The following is a 17,966-nucleotide window of genomic DNA, read 5'->3' as shown; positions in this document are numbered from 1 at the left end:
TCCCCTCTTTATACCCTAAATACACATTATCTGAGGGGGAGCTAAAAAAAATTAGAGAGCCCCTCCACCAAAAAATCGGCGCATCTGAGAGCAAGAGCTTCTCCAGTTTCACCATCAACAGACCTTCCCTTCTTCTTTTTTTCTTCTTCCTCATTTTCTTCACACACACACATGAGAAATAATTGAAGAAAATCATATACTGACCCCAAGGACCAGCACCACTCCCCATCAGCTGGTCCAAAAACGAGGAACACCCCATTTATCTTCTTCTTCACCCTAAAGAGGAAATTTTCTTTTAGTTTTGTCTTAGTCGATTTCTGAAATAAAAATCATCATAAAACATAAGAAGAAAACGAGGAAAACTTTGTTTTTGTTTTGATTTCAACTCATGAAATTCGAGTGAGAATTATCGGGTTTGAAGTTGGCTAATATCCGAGATTTCACAAGTTGCTTCACTTAGCCGATACTCTGTGTAGCCTCTTAGATTTTCGAGTTTAGATTGAGCTATTAAAGGACCGTTGTTACTGAAATCATTGTTGCTGCTTTGTCAAGCTCGGATTCATCTTCGTCTCTATATCTTTACTTGGCTTATTGTATACTATTCTTCGGCTATTCAGGTACTGATTTTTGCCTCAAATCTTGGGACCACTATACATACATCATAGCATTATAAAATCTGCCTCAATTTCGTTCATCTATATGTTTGATTAATACTCCTTCACTGTTTAACTATAAGTTCGGACGGAATGTTTGAAATGAAGCCAATATGAACTGGGCTTTTGGTTGGTAAAAATTAGTATGTGAATGGCTACCGTTTGTATATATTCCCTAAATTCGGCTAGCTAGTTTTATCTGGCATCTGATATAAGCATGTTGTCAGTTCAATGTTATATGCAAATGGGTTTATGATGTTTCATGTTGACACGCTTCTCTCTGATTAATTTTGTTAGTATTTTTTCATGTATATTTATTTTAAGTTGGTGCTCATGATTGAATAATTTTAATAATTCAGTATATGCTTAAATGAACCTAGAATTGTCAGTTAATTTTGGTTACAAGAACATGAGTTGATTGATTCAGAGGCATTTATTTTCTTTTGTTAATTGTTGCTAAAAATGAATTTGGCCTTAGTGGTAGACGTAACACTGTAAAAGATTAGGTCTTTAGTTTGTTTGCAACTGGGTTGGGCCTCTTGAAATGATAATTAAAGTAAGAAGGTTAGGCTTAAGACATTTGTTGGGCTTCTGTTTTAATTGGACTATAGGTCGAATTTTTTGTAAAGCAACTAATGCCCATGGGCATAATTCAGGCGTCCCTTTTTCATAGATAAGGATTAATATAACTCACCTTTCCATAACTCAATCATACACTTTATCCACAATAAAATTCATAGCTTCGGGCCTCCACAATAATCTCAAAGATTAGGAAAATAATCCAAATGTGCGTAGTTGCTTTAGGCGCGCTATTTAAATTAATTTTCTTAAGCTTGGATGCGCATTTATGTGACCCAAATCCAAATCTTAACAACGTTAAATAAAATATGTCGAAGATCGCGGGTGCATTTATGTGATGTGTCTCAAGACGTATTTTTGATAACGTTGAATTTTTCTTAAAAATTAATTGAACAAAAGCGGTTATAAAAGTTAAAATTGCACCATAGGCTAAAACATGTATTAAAATCAGATAATAGGCCAATTATAACAGTTGAGCGACCGTGCTAGAACCACAAAATCCGGGAATGCCTAACACCTTATACCAGGTTAACAGAATTCCTTACCCGAATTTCTGTGTTCGCGGACTGTAATACAGAGTCAATCTTTCCTTGATTCGGGATTTGAACCGGTGACTTGGGACACCATAAATTATCCCAAGTGGCGACTCTGAATCTTTAAATAAATAAATTCCGTTTCGATTGTCACTTTAAGTTGGAAAAAGCTCCCCTTTATACTCCTTCACGGGGGTATAGGTAAAAAGGAGGTGTGACGGCTCTGGCGACTCTGCTGGGGACAAAAACCCAGAATTGTTATATTTGGCTTTATTTATTATCTGATTTTATTACATGTTTGGGCCTAATGTGCTAAATGTTGCTTTTACCGTTTTGATATTATCTGAACTGTATATATAAATTGCTACGAAACCCCTCTCTTCTCTCTCCTGAGGAGTGCATGTTGGCCATGACTTCTTTCTGTTAGTGTCATATCCCAAATAGAACGAGGTTCGGACAAGTTGCAAAGCCGGATGATCTTTTGGTTACCGGTACGCAACCCCCTCTCGGCTCGAGTTGTCCGCTCGGGTAAGCCAGGTTCTAGAACAATACACCCAGGTTTTAAACCTAGAATTACTCAGCCTCATGCCGGATCCCTAGTAGGAGCGCTTGTTTGCATCATATGCATTTGATTTTGGAGACTCAACACAGGGGTTGGGTCTGTCTAAGACAGGTGTACCCAAAATAACAGACCATCTTGACGCATCATATGTGCTACATGTTGCATTTGTCCAAGGGTAAAAGGGTCATTTGGCGAACCAATGATAGTTGAGGGCAAATGAAAAAGAAAAGAGAGGGAAAAAAAGAGAGGGTGAAGTGGGAAAATAAAGCGAGTAGGGCCTAATTATATTTTTTGTTACATTTTTATTAAGAAAAAAGACAAAAAAAAAGGGAAAAGAAAATCCAAAAAGATTTTGCATGTTTCATCATTATCAAGGAAAAGACAAAAATATGTTTTCTCTAAATTAGGTATTTTTTTAATTCTCGCTCGTATCCAATCTGCCCGAACTACGCATACCTGATTCTCGTCTTTCGGGGCGTGATGCATAGGCAACCCACATAGGGTCCGGTCTTCCTAGTAAATCTTAGGTTCTTGGCTTCGCGGGGTCTTAGCCAAATCTTGCATTTTTAGTCACTTTTAGCCACATAGGTTAATTTTAGAAAATGGTCACAACCATGTCTTGCATGTGTCTAGTAAGGAATGTTTTTGTCTCACATAGTGTTGGTTTAAGTTTTCTTATACAAGTGTGGATTTACTTACCAGAGTTTGAGCATGACAGATACCCTAGGATCACTGCATTCCGGAGCTACTCGAGGAGCCATTTTATATTTTTGAGTTAATTGTTCATGTTTTACTTTCTAGTCATGTATAGTAGTATTTAGTCTTTTAGGCGATGCTAGAGTTTGTAATGTTCTAGTTAAGTTTGCCCAGTCTTTTGTTATTGTATTTCTTATTTTGTATTTGGAAATGTGTTACAAGTCAAAAAAAAATTGCATTTTTATATTTTCGTTATAAGTTTTCTTTAGAATACTAATTTTAGAAATAAAAAAAAATTCCTTTGAGGTTGTTTTTCTTTTAGGCAATTAATATCAAAATAAAAATTATTTTATATTTCCTTTAGTATATTAAGACTAAAAATCCAAAAAAGAAGAGAATTTTCTTTTAGTACCTCTAAAGGTTTTCTTTAAGGTATTAATTCCAAAAATCTAAAAGGATTTTCTTTTGAGGTTCTTCTTTGAGAAATTAACAAAAGAAAAAAAATTTATCTTGATTCATTTCTCGTTTCGCAATCTTTCTTCAAGATATCAAATGAAAATTCAAAATATTTTTCTTTGGTTTATTGTTTAGATTTCCTTCCTAAAAAAAAGAATCAAAAAAAAAATATTTTTCTCGTTAAACTTGAGTTTAAAATAGGTTATAGAACATTAAGTCTAGAAAATTCAAAAAAAGGGTTTTGCTTCTTTTATTTCTCTTTTCTCATCAGAGTAGTCATTAAGGTAAAAAAATGAGAACGTTAGTTTGTCTACTTTATTTTCGATCTTCTAGAACTACGCAAAGATCTGATTCATGCGGGGTCATGATACGTAGGCAACCTACATAGGGTTCGATCGAATTTTTTTATTATTAAAAGAAAAAAAGAAGAAAAAAAGAAGGAAACAAAAAGAAAAAAAGAGGGCGAAGTCGTGGGACATGAGAAATGAGAGAAAAGAAAAGAGTGATAATTAGAAAAAGAGAAATGAAGGAAAATGGGCAAGCCAAGTGGTGCCAGAAAAGCAAAGAAAATAAAGGATTGAAATGAACAAATTGGGATGATGCCAAATGACCTTCATACCCTCGAAGTCATTTTAGAACCAATAATTGCGACTAGGTGCATTGCACGCAATGTGATATTATATTATGTTAAATGCCCTAACGCTAACGTGATGACTTCATTTTGTTATCTTCATCAGAAAGGTGGTTGGTTTGTGGTTCTTAAAGTGGTAACTCTTCTCTACAACATAAGGTCGAAAGGCAATGGCAGGCGACAACAGAACTGAGTTGGTTGATACCGGTGCCCGAAAGTAGTTGGTTGAACAGGACATTGGGTTGGCTGAGGAGGTAAGGATGTTAAGACAACACATATCAGACATGTATCGGGCTTGGATGACTGGGAAGGCACCACCCCCGCCACCACTTACCTTCTTAGATGATACCCTTACCCAAACTCCGATGATAGTGCCAGATGATTCCCCATACTCTCCAGATTTTCCCGCTTATCACAGCTTTCCCAACCACCCTAGTAGCTCTATCACTCGTCCTCCAGTTATCTTTCCCCAAAATTTCCCTCCTGCCATATCCACTATCCCCAATAATGAACACCCACTCAAAGCTTATGATGGCCAATATTACCCCTCAAAGGTTGCCCACAAGGTTCCTGACTCATACAAGAAGAGCCCTCGGGATGAGCTTCATACTGAAAATGAAAAGGTTACAGGAAAAGAAGGGCGAGATGAGATATCCGGGAAGCTAAAAAGCATAGAACATTATTTAAAGAACATGCAAGGGACGGGAGATCGGGTTAACATGTCTTACAAAGAGTTGTGTATGTTCCCTGACGTTCGCCTGCCCGCAGGGTTTAAAGTGCCAAAGTTTAACTTGTATGATGGGTGTGGAGATCCGATAGCCAATTTGAGGGATTATTGCAGTGAAATGAGAAGTGTTGGCGAGAAAGATGATTTGTTGATAGCGTATTTCAGTGAGAGCTTGACTGGGGCAGCTTTAGAATGGCATAATCGTCAAGATGTCGGTAAGTGGCATAAATTGGGCGACGTGGCTCAAGATTTTATGCGACGCTTTCAGTACAATATAGACATTGTCTCAGACCGCTCCTCCCTATCCCAAATGGAAAAGAAATCCAAGGAAAGTTTTAAGGATTTTTGGCTCAGATGGAACGAACAAGTTACTCGGGATAGTCCTCCCATTGATAGAAAAGATGTTGATGAGCCCTGCCGACGACAGGGTCCAATGGTCGTTCTTGCTAAACGCTTTCAACCTCAATATCAACCCCGCGGATATCCTTGTAATCCTCCCCACTGCTACTTCTCTCCACAAAACCCCCAAATTGTACATCAGTTTCCCGGTACCCTATCCACAATGCACCACCATATGCTCCACACCCTCGAGGCCCGCGATGGCCCACACCACTTACCCAAATGTCTTACCTGCCCCCTCAAGCATATCAGCCACCTGCCCGTAAAAGGTTCCAACCGAGGCCAGAATATAAACTGAAAAGACTACTGAAAAAAGAAAAGGCTTTCACCCCTATTGGAGAGTCATATGCCAGTTTGTTCCAAAGGTCGAGGCAACTGGACATGTTGAAGCCGATTCAGATAAAAATGCCAAACCCTCTTCCAAAGAAGTTTGATTTTTCTCAAAGATGCGCATATTGCTCCGATGCCCCCGGTCACAGTACAGAAAAGTGTTGGCACATGAAAAAAGCAGTTCAAAAGCTTATTGACGCAGGTGACATTGTCGTGCAAAATCCAGATGCAGCAGACACTAGCCAAAGTCCATCACATGTCCGTAATGAAACGCATATGGTGGGTATGATTCGTTTGAAAAAGGAATATGAGAATTCTTTTGAGATCCTCGGAGGTCCACGTGCTACGGAGCTTTCAGCGCTATCAGAGTTTGATCTTAAGAACGAGCCGGCAAAAGGAACCCAAAAGCAATTTGTTAAGAACAATGTGATGAAGACTTGTGAAGGTCCCTAGTATTGTTGATGCAGAATTCAGTGGCTAAGATGTTGAGCTTGGTGATCGGACAGATGCTCCTCTCTTGGCTAGCCAGGGAGGAGTCTTGGTGGTTTATTTTGTTGTCATTTCTATTATCCAGGTTATTTCAGGGTTGTAATCCGGATATTGTCTTGTGACTCAAACCCTTCTATCCTTTTATTTTTGCCTAGTCTGTTTAATTGTAGTAGCTCATTTAGTGTTGTCTAGGTTTGTTCCAGGTTTGTAGCCCCAATTTAGTTTGCTTGTTTCATTGTTCAAACCCTTACACCATCTGTCTAATGCAATTTTTTGTTTTCTGTTATTTTTAGTCATTTTTGTTTAGTTCCCTTTTTTGTTACAGTTCTTTTCCTGTTGACTCTAGTAACATGACATGCATGCGTAATTCTCAGTCTGGTCTTAAAAAGTCAGTTTAGTCATGAAGCAATGAATGAAACAATTTTGAAGATGATAGGGACATTTAAGGGAAATAAGTAAAGGCATTTTGAGATCACTTCAAGTCCGAATTGTGTGAAACTGGGGCAGATGGAACATAAAGAAACCCTATTGAAATGCATCATGCCGCATCGGTTTGAATTTAAAGGCAAGTTTGCCCAAATTGACAGGGGCCTTTCGTGGTAATGAGAGTGAGAGTGTTGTCAAATGGTGTTTTGTATTCAACAGATGTAGAAGGCAAATGTATAGAAAGGACTATCAATTCTGATGCAGTCAAAAGATATTATGTATGATTTCTTTGGTTAAATTGTATTGTTTTTACTTGGCATGTTTTGAAGATTGGAATGACGAAGGCATTTTGTTCTGCTATCTAAACACTTTATCCTTCGTTACCCCTTTGAGCCTTATTTATTTTCTTTCATACCCCTCTTTGGGAATCAGTAGCAAAGTTCAGAAAGGCAAGCGCAAAAGATAAGTAAAGGAAGAAGAGAAAAAAAGAGAAAGAAAAGAGAAAAGGAGAAAGAAAAGAATGAAAAAGAGAAAGAAAAAAAGAGAAGAAAAACAACAAAAAGAAAAAAAGAAAGCAAAAAAAGATAAAGAAAAGAAAGAGAAAAAAGAAAATCACAACAACAAGTAATTTCTATGACATGAACTATGTTCGATCTGATTCTTTTTTAAGGATACGTAGGCAGCCTCACGGTTCGGTCCCATCAAAATAAAAATCCCTAAGCAAAGAAACCGGGGCAAAAGTTGCGGTTGTTGTAAGAAATCTGATTCCGAAAGTTGTAATTTTGAACCCATGTGAATTGTTTTGATCCTTTGATACCTTTTCTTTCTAGCCTTATCCAAAAGCCCACATTACGGTCCAAAGAAAGACCTTCCGACCAGTCTTTGAGAGATATCAAGTCGAGGCGATTCACATCAGGGACAACACTCTGTTCTGAACAAGGAAAAGAAAAATGGGAGAGTCTTATCGGTGAAAACCTTCACGGGCACCCTGAGGCGACTGTAAGATGAGAGAAAGAACGAAATGAGATAGGCTTGATGGTGAAAACCCTTCGGGCACTACAAGTCAAATAAGGATCGTGAATCAGAGTAGATAATCAGAGCATTGAAGCCTGGTTTTACAGCTTAGAGGTACAACAAGAGTTGGATCAGATTTGCTTAACAGAATAGACCGCAGGTACATGTCATGGTCATTAGAGTTGGTATCCATATCTGATAGGTTTCTACTTTGTAGTTTTCTTATTAGGAATCATCTTTTTCCTCTGTCCTTTACTCTGTTCCTTCTGTCTTGTTTACTTCCTCTTCCTGAGTCTGTTAGGTCAAAACAAGTGAGAAATGACTTCAAAATTTGCCACCAACTTTCCAATTGCACAAAACGGGATCTGGTTAGCACGTCAAAGTGGCATAAGTCAGGAAAGAACAACAAGCGCACTGAGTCGGTAATAATCAACATGCTTTGGGGTACATGTGAAACACGAAGGTTTGGTAAATATCAGTTCATGAACAATGCAACAGATGGAGGGTGTTAGGTGAACGGATCAAAGGTATTTTCTGTGATAAAATTGACAAAGAAGGTGGTTAACCAGTGACAAGCAAGGTCTTCCAAGCAAAAATCAAGTTGTCAGGGCGAGTGAAGGGACAATAGACCTCAAGGCCAAGGCCAGTGGTTTAAGTCGAGAAAGAACAACATACGCACTGAGCGGGTGGCAATTGTCATGCTTTGAGATTCATGTGAGATACAAAGGTTTGGTAAATGGCAGTTCATGAGCAATGCAACAGATGGAGGGTATCGGGTCTGAATGGAGACGGGGTATTTTCTATGATAAGGGTGATAGAGAAAATGGTTAGTCAATAAACAAGCAAGATCTTCGAGTGGAAATTAAAGTTATCATGGGAAATGAAGGAGCAATCGCCTTCGAAGTTCAAGGCCACAACCAACCACCATGTTTAAATTCACAAAGTTTTCTTTGATTGAAACAGGGGCAAAAAATTTCAATTGTTTCGGAGGGACCCTCAGTAAGGAAAGGCAGGCACCAAACAGGTTTGACACTAAATTTTCAGAACCCTTCTGGAAAATGGGACCTAGTTTAAAATTCAAAACAATCATGAGTAACAAAATCTAGTACAAATGTACCCCTAAGGAATATAAATTGGCTTCAAAGTTATCATGTTTGAGATAGGATTCAATTAAGAGCTTTTAGGACCCTCCTGAATAATGGGACTTAGCTTTAAGATTTCTATTAGATAACAAGATTTATCGTAAGTTCTGTTGTAGGGTAGTATAATTCAGCCGTAAAAGTTGTCACTCTTAAGATAAGACTTGATTTTTGATTTTCAGGACTCTCCTAGATAATGGGATGTAGTTTCAAGACCTTCTTAGATAACAAGATTTAGCGGAAGTCATACTTTTAACAGATATAATTTAGATTAAAACTGTTGTTTAACTAGGAGTTTTCAGGACCCTCCTGGATAATGAGATCTAGCTTTCAAATTCTTAGAATATTTGGTAACATTATTTGGTCTAACACTCACATATGTGCCCGGCTACCAAACAGGGACAGAAAACTTTCTTTGTTTTGTCTATTTTTGTTGAAATCAGGCACCCAGTTGGAGAACGGGGAGAAGCAGTTCAAGTTCAGCAGTCAAGCGCCCACTTGGAGAGCACGAGAATACAGTTCAAGTTTAGCAATCAGGCGCCCACCTGGAGAGCACGAGAATACAGTTCAAGTTCAGAAATCAGGCGCTCACCTGGAGAGCACGGGAATACAATTCAAGTTCAGCAGTCAGGCGCCCACCTGGAGAGCATAGGAATACAATTCAAGTTCAGCAATTAGGCGCCCACCTGGAGAGCACGGGAATACAATTCAAGTTCAGCAGTCAGGCACCCACCCGGAGAGCACGGGAATACAATTCAAGTTCAACAATCAGGCGCCCACACGGAGAGCACGAGAATACAATTCAAGTTCAGCAATCAGGCGCCCACCTGGAGAGCACGAGAATACAATTCAAGTTCAGCAGTCAGGTGCCCACCTGGAGAGCACGAGAATACAAATAATTTCAGCAATCAGGCGCCCACCTGGAGAGCACGGGAATACAATTCAAGTTCAGCAGTCAGGCGCACACCTAGAGAGCACAAGAATACAGTTCAAGTTCAGCAGTCAGGCACCCACTTGGAGAGCACGGGAATACAATTCAAGTTCAGTAGTCAGGCGCCCACCTAGAGAGCACGGGAATACAGTTCAAGTTCAGCAGTCATGCGCCCACCTAGAGAGCACGGGAATACAGTTCAAAGTTCAGCAATCAGGCGTCCACCTGGATAAAAGAGAAAGCATCTCAGATTACAATCCAAATCGGCAACAAAGGGACTTCACCGGGAGAATACAAGTCAACAAGGCAACAAGAATCACAGGATCAAGTTTGAAGATATAGATAGGCCTTTTGTAATTTATAGATCATAGTTTAGTCTAACTTCTTTTTATTTTGTCATGGTATAATAAGGGGTTCAGTAAGCAGTAGCAGCAACAACAGCAACAGTGAAATCACAACTTCATGGTAGTCCCAACTACCAAAACTTCCCGAACTACACTAACCTGATTCCTTTATAGCCAAGGATATGTAGGCAACCTCGGAAGTATGGTGCGGTCAAATCTTTCAAAAATGCTTCCCACGGAGTATTCAAACGGGCAAAAATCGCTCGTATCCGCTCACTTTATCTTTGTACGAAAACCCTTCGGGTTTCCGAGCAAAGAGGGGCACCTGTGAGCACGTGATTTTGCCATACATGAAAATAACTCCTAAAAAATAGACCAAAAATAATTTTCATTAATTTTAGGAATTTTTCTTTATTTATTTGCATTTCATGCATTTTTAACATTTTTAAATCATAGAAAAAATCCTAAAAATTGTCATTTTTACATATTTATCTTTTAGTCTTTAAAAAGTAGCATTTTTCTTTAGTTTTAAGTTAATTAGTTGTTTTAATGTTAAAAATAAATAAATAATTTTAATTTATACAAAAATAGCCTAATTTAGGTTTTTAATTAGTTAAAGAAAAGAAAAAGGAAAAAACAAAAGAAAAGAAAAATGGGAAAAAAATTGACTTAGTCTTGGTGTATTGGGCCACCCCAAAGAACAAATGCAATGGCCCAATTACCTTATACCTACCCAGCCTAGACTATTGACCCATTAACCCTTCCCCTTTTTATACCCTAAACACACATTATCTGAGGGGGAGCTAAAAAAAAATAGAGAGCTCCTCCACCAAAAAATCGGCGCATCTGGGAGCAAAAGCTTCTCCAGTTTCACCATCAACAGACCTTCCCTTCTTTTTTTCTTCTTCTTCCTCATTTTCTTCACACACGCACATGAGAAATAGTTGAAAAAAATCAGATACTGACCCCAAGGACCAGCGCCACTCCCTATCAACTGGTCCAAAAATGAGGAACACCTCATTTATCTTCTTCTTCACCCCAAAGAGGAAATTTTCTTTTAGTTTTGTCTTAGTCGATTTCCGAAAAAAAATCATCATAAAATATAAGAAGAAAACGAGGAAAACTTTATTTTTGTTTTGATTTCAACTCATGGAATTCGAGTGAGAATTATCGGGTTTGAAGTTGGCTAATATCCGAGATTTCACAAGTTGCTTCACTTAGCTGATACTTTGTGTAGCCTCTGGGATTTTCGAGTTTAGATTGAGCTATTAAAGGACTGTTGTTACTGAAATCACTATTGCTGCTTTGTCAAGCTCGAATTCATCTTCGTCTCTATATCTTTACTTGGCTTATTGTATACTATTCTTCGGCTATTCAGGTACTAATTTTTGCCTCAAATCATGTGACCACTATACATACATAATAGCATTATAAAATCTGCCTCAAATTCGTTCATCTATATGTTTGATTAATACTCCTTCACTGTTTAACTATAAGTTCGGACGGAATGTTTGAAATGAAGCCAATATAAACTGGGCTTTTGGTTGGTAAAAATTAGTATGTGAATGGCTACCGTTTGTATATATTCCCTAAATTCGGCTAGCTAGTTTTATCTGGCATTTGATATAAGCATGTTGTCAGTTCAATGTTATATGCAAATGGGTTTATGATGTTTCATGTTGACACGCTTCTCTCTGATTAATTTTGTTAGTATTTTTTCATGTATCTTGATTTTAAGTTGGTGCTCCTGATTGAATAATTTTAATAATTCAGTTTTATGCTCAAATGGACCTAGAATTGTCAATTAATTTTGGTTAAAAGAACATGAGTTGATTGATTCAGATGCATTTATTTTCTTTTGTTAATTGTTGCTAAAAATGAATTTGGCCTTAGTGGTAGACGTAACACTGTAAAAGATTAGGTGCTTGGTTTGTTTGCAACTGGGTTGGGCCTCTTGAAATGCTAATTAAAGTAAGAAGGTTAGGCTTAAGACATTTGTTGGGCTTCTATTTTAATTGGACTATAGATCGAATTTTTTGTAAAGCAGCTAATGCCCATGGGCATAATTCAGGCGTCCCTTTTTCATAGATAAGGATTAATATAACTCACCTTTCCATAACTCAATCATACACTTTATCCACAACAAAATCCATAGCTTCGGGGCTCCACAATAATCTCAAAGATTAGGAAAATAATCCAAATGTGCGTAGTTGCTTTAGGCGCGCTATTTAAATTAATTTTCTTAAGCTCGGATGCGCATTTATGTGACCTAAATCCAATTCTCAATAATGTTAGATAAAATATGTCGAAGACCGCGGGTGCATTTATGTGATGTGGCTCAAGACGTATTTTTTATAACGTTGAATTTTTCTTAAAAATTAATTGAATAAAAGCGGTTATAAAAGTTAAAATTGCACTATAGGCTAAAACATGTATTAAAATTAGATAATAAGCCAATTATAACAGTTGAGTGACCGTGCTAGAACCACGGAATCCGGGAATGCCTAACACCTTCTCCCGAGTTAACAGAATTCCTTACCCGGATTTCTGTGTTCGCGGACTGTAATACAGAGTCAATCTTTCCTCGATTCGAGATTTGAACCGGTGAATTGGGACACCATAAATTATCCCAAGTGGCGACTCTGAATCTTTAAATAAATAAATCCCGTTTCGATTGTCACTTTAAGTTAGAAAAAGCTCTCCTTATACCCCTTCACGGGGGTGTAGGTAAAAAGGAGGTGTGACAATTATGAGTTCTTGGTGATGTCATTTGGGTTGACAAATGCCCCAGCAGCTTTTATGGATTTGATGAACCGAGTGTTCAGTCATTATTTGACTCGTTCGTGATAGTCTTCATTGATGATATTTTGATATATTCCCGCAGCTAGGAGGAGCACGAGCAGCATCTCAGAGTGTTTCTTCAGACTTTGAGGGATAGTCAGTTATATGCTAAGTTCTCGAAGTGTGAGTTCTGGTTGAGTTCAGTTGCATTTCTGGGTCATGTTGTATCAGCAGAGGGTATTCAGGTTGATCCGAAAAAGATTGAGGCATTCAAGAACTGGCCCAGTCCAGCATCAGCTATAGAGATTCGGAGTTTCTTGGGGTTGACAGACTACTATCGGCGGTTCGTGGAGGGATTTTCATCCATTGCAGTCCCGATGACCAGGTTGACCCTGAAGGGTGCCCAGTTCAGATGGTCGGATGAGTGTGAGGCAAGCTTTCAGAAGCTCAAGACAGCTCTGACTACGGCACCACTGTTGGTTTTGCCCACAGGTTCAGGGCCTTATACAATCTATTATAATGCATCTCGTATTGAACTTGGTGCAATGTTGATGCAGGATGGCAAGGTCATTGCTTATGCTTCGCGGTAGTTGAAGATTCATGAGAAGAACTACCCGGTTAATGATTTGGAGTTGGTAGCCACTGTTCACGCATTGAAGATTTGGAGACATTATCTATATGGCATGGCATATGAGGTGTTCACGGATCACAAGAGCCTTTAGTATTTGTTCAAGTAAAAGGAGTTGAATTTGAGACAGAGGAGGTGGTTGGAGTTGTTGAAAGATTATGATATCACTATCTTATATCATTCGGGAAAGGCCAATGTGGTGGCTGATGCGTTGAGTTGGAAGTCAGCCAGTATGGGCAGTCTTGCTTATATTCCGGTCGGTGAGAGACTGCTTGCTTTGGATGTTCAGGCTTTGGGCAATCGATTCGTGAGGTTGGATGTCTCCGAGCCCAGCCGTGTGCTAGCTTGCACAGTTGCTCGTTCTTCGTTATTGAAGCGTATCCGTGATCGGCAGTATGATGATCCCCATTTGTATGTCCTTAGAGACACGGTGCAGCGCGGAGGTGCCAAGCAGGTTACCTTAGATGGTGATGGAGTTTTGAGATTGTAAGGTCGAGTTTGTGTGCCTAATGTGGATGGACTCCGAGAGTTGATCTTAGAGGAGGCCCATAGTTCCCGGTACTCTATTCATCTGGGCTCCGCGAAGATGTATCAGGATTTGCGGCAGCATTATTGGTGGTTTAGAATGAAGAAGGACATCGTTGTATATGTGGCTCGGTGTTTGAATTGTCAGCATGTTAAGTATGAGCATCAGAGGTCTGGTGGTTTATTTTAGAGGATTGAGCTTCCCGGGTGGAAGTGGGAGCGGGTTACTATGGATTTCGTTGTTGGACTCCCGCAGACTCGGAAGAAGTTCGACGCAGTATGGGTCATTGTTGATAGACTGACCAAGTCAGCGTATTTCATTCCTGTGGCAGTCTCCAATTCATCCGAGAGGTTAGATGAGATCTATATCCGGGAGATTGTTCGTCTTCATGGTGTGCCTGTGTCTATCATTTCAGATCGAGGTACGCAGTTTACCTCATGTTTCTGGAGAGCAGTTCAGCGAGAGTTGGACACTCAAGTTGAGTTGAGTACAACATTTCATCTCAGACGGACGGGCAGTCCGAGCGGACTATTCAAATTTTAGAAGATATGCTCTGAGCCTGTATCATCGACTTTGGAGGCTCGTGGGATCAATTTTTGCCTTTAGCAGAGTTTGCCTACAACAACAGCTACCAATCAAATATTCAGATGGCTCCTTATGAGGCTTTATATGGTAGACGGTGTCGATCTTCTGTTGGATAATTTGAGCCGAGAGAGGCTCAGTTGTTGGGTACGGATCTGGTTCAGGAGGCCTTGGACAAGGTTAGGATTGTTCAGGATAGGCTTCGTACAGCTCAGTCCAGGCAAAAGAGTTATGCAGACCGCAAGGTTCGAGATGTGGCGTTTATGGTCGGTGAGCGGGTATTGCTCCGAGTGTTGCCTATGAGGGGCATGATGAGATTTGGTAAGAAGGGCAAGCTTAGCCCTAGGTTCATTGGTCCGTTTGAGATTCTTGATCGAGTGGGAGAGGTGGCTTATAGACTTGCATTGTCGCCGAGCTTATCAATCGTGTATCCAGTGTTTCATGTGTCCATGCTTCGGAAGTATCACGGCGATCTATCCCACGTGTTAGATTTCAGTACTATCCAGTTGGACAAGGATTTGTCTTATGAGGAAGAGCCGGTAGCTATTCTAAACCGGCAGGTTCGTCAGTTGAGGTCGAAGAGTTTTCCTTCTGTTCGTGTTCAGTGGAGAGGTCAGCCTCCTGAGGCATCGACCTGGGAGTCCGAGTCCGATATGCGGAGGCGGTATCCCCATATTTTTCCCTACTCAAGTACTTCCTTCTTCTGTCCGTTCGAGGGCGAACAGTTGTTTTAGAGGTAGAGAATGTGATAACCTTTTTTCATCACTTGCTTTAAATTAAATTCTGTGTTTTTGAGGCCTTGAAAACCTCATTTAGAGTCATCTCGATTTGCGTGCGCAGTCCGGGTGCGTAACCGGAAAGCTTAAATATGAAAATCTGTGAAAATGATAATAATTTGGTTATAAAATGAGTTAATTTAACTTCGGTCAATGTTTTGGGTAAACAGACCCGTGATTGACTGTCCCGGAGGGTCCGTAGAAAAATATGAGACTTGGGCGTATACCGGGAATCGAATTCCGAGATCTCAAGCCCGAGAAATGAATTTTTAAAGGAACTTATTTTCTGAAATTGTTTAAGGAAAATTGAAATGAAATTTGCTTAGAACATGATGGTATCGGGCCCGTATTTTGGTTCCGGTGCCCGGTACAAGTCTTATACATGATTTAAGACGTTTCTATGGAATTTGGTGAAAATGGATGTCATTTGACGTGATTCGGACTTAAATTGCAAAAACTGATGTTTAAAAAAGTTTTGAGAAAATTTCATTGATCTTGAGATTTAATTTGATGTTTATGCTGTTATTTTGATGATTTAATTACACGAATAAATCCGTAGGATGTTTTTGAAGTTTTGTGTACACTTGGTTTGGAGTTCCGAGGGCTCGGGTGAATTTCGGGTAGGTTCCGAGACGTCTTAGGCTTAAAAATAGAGTTGTTGCAGGCTCAGAGAGGTGGGAGGCCTCTGAACAGGCTAGTGCGGTCCGCACAATATGGACTGCTGCCGCAGAGGGGCTTGTGCGGCCGCACTAGTTTTGGTGCGGTCAGCGGTGAAGAATACTTCACTGGTTCGACTTCGGAAGCCTATATATTTTGATACATAAGGAATTTTGAGATGATTCAAAAATGAAAGTTGTAGCCCTTCGTGTCTAGTTTTCAGAAACATATTATAATAGGCATTTGGACATATGTAGAGAAAGTTATGGCCAAAATACAAAGATCTGTCACTGCAAAACACAAGTAGTGTTGTGCGGCCGCAGTTGATTTTGTGCGGTTCACACAGGGCATCTGAGGGCAGTATATTTAAACGAGATTTTCAGTTATTTTTCATTTTTCAAAACCACAAAAACATAAGAGGCGATTTTTCAAACAACTTTTCTTCTCCAAATCACTTGTAAGTCGTTTTTAACTAGTTTTCTTTAATTAACATGATTTCAACTTCAAATCAATGATTTTCATGGGAGAAATTGAGTGTTTTGGGTAGAACCTAGTTTTTTTTTAAAAAAAATAGGGATTTGGACCTCGATTTGAGGTCCGATTTTAAAATAAATTATATATTTGAGTTCGTGGGGAATGGGTAATCAGGTTTTGACCACGTGGGCTCGTGAGCGATTTTGACTTTTTGGGTAAAACTTTAGAAAACTCATTTTCATGCATTCAAATTGATTCACTTAGCGTTTATTGATGTAATTAAGTAACTTGTGGCTAGATACAAGCGAATTGCGCGGTGGAATCAAGGGGTAAAGCTATAGTTGAATCGTGAATTGTGTTTGTGGCATCGAGGTAAGTGTTCGGTCTAACCTTAGCTTGAGGGATTAGGAGTTGAGTCCTATTTGCTAATTTCTTCTTGTTGAGTACGACGTATAGGCATGGTGACGAGTATCTATACGTTGGTGTCGAGCATGACCGTGAGTCCTAAATTGATACTTGTTGTATTCTTAAATGATACTATGAATGCTATAGTGGGTGAATTCTTGATAATGAGTAAAGACTTAAGTTTATTTTCGTGGAAGATACTTATGATTGAGAAATGATAATAATTGAGATGAGTAGGAGTTGAGTTAAGATTGGTTATAGCTGATTCTCCCTTGTCGGGACGTATATACTTGTACTGTTGAATTTTCTTGCCGGGATAAAGTAGTTTATTGTTGACCTCTTGCCCGGACTGTTATTATGATCACTGTTGACTGTATATTTGGGATGGGTTGCGCGCCGCAACATTATTATATATATTTATGGATCGGGTTGCACGCCACAATAGATATTATATTGGATCGGGTTGCATGCCGCAACAATTATATATGTGGATCGGGTTGCACACCGCAACAATATTAAATGATAAGGGATCGGGTTGCGCGCCACAACAGTATTATTATTGTATTGTTGCAGATATTGAATTGTCCTTTCATATCTTATTAAGTTGCTGTTGGATTTGATATGTTCCCCGAAGCATGTACCCCCTCCCATTTAAACTGCTTATTCCTATTTATTTTTCGCCGTATGTTATATAACTGCACAGGTTTATCTGGAGTCCGATCCTAGCCTCGTCACTACCTCGCCGGGGTTAGGCCAGACACTTACCAGCAGATGGGGTCGGTTGTGCTGATGCTACACTCTACACTCTGTGCAGATATCGGAGCAGCACTTGGTTAGCAGCAGTAGGGTAGCCAGCCTTCAGTCCAATGAGATTCCGAGGTTGCCCTGCAGGCGTCCGCAGGCCCGACGTCTCCTCTATCTTTTATTATGTTCTGTTATCATTTGTATCTGAGATAGACAGTGATCTTTCTTTCAGACATTTGTATGTAGTAATCATAGTTAGTCCGTGAATGTTGTGACACCAGTTTCTGGATAGGGCATATGTTGATTTCCGTATTATTTTGGTTTATTTTGTCTAAGTCTTCCGCTTAATCTCATATTCCACTGTTATTTAAATGTTTATCACTTGTTAATATAAGTTGTAAGAAGGATTAAAACAAAAGAGTTAAAGATTCCTAATTTCGTGGCTTGCCTAGCTTCTACGAGTAGGCGCCATCACGACTCCCGA

This window comes from Nicotiana tabacum, chromosome 7 (genome assembly GCF_000715075.1).
Source record: "Nicotiana tabacum cultivar K326 chromosome 7, ASM71507v2, whole genome shotgun sequence".
Classification (NCBI taxonomy): domain Eukaryota; kingdom Viridiplantae; phylum Streptophyta; class Magnoliopsida; order Solanales; family Solanaceae; genus Nicotiana; species Nicotiana tabacum.
The sequence above is the reverse complement of the archived record's forward strand: the minus strand, read 5'-3'. Positions refer to the sequence as shown.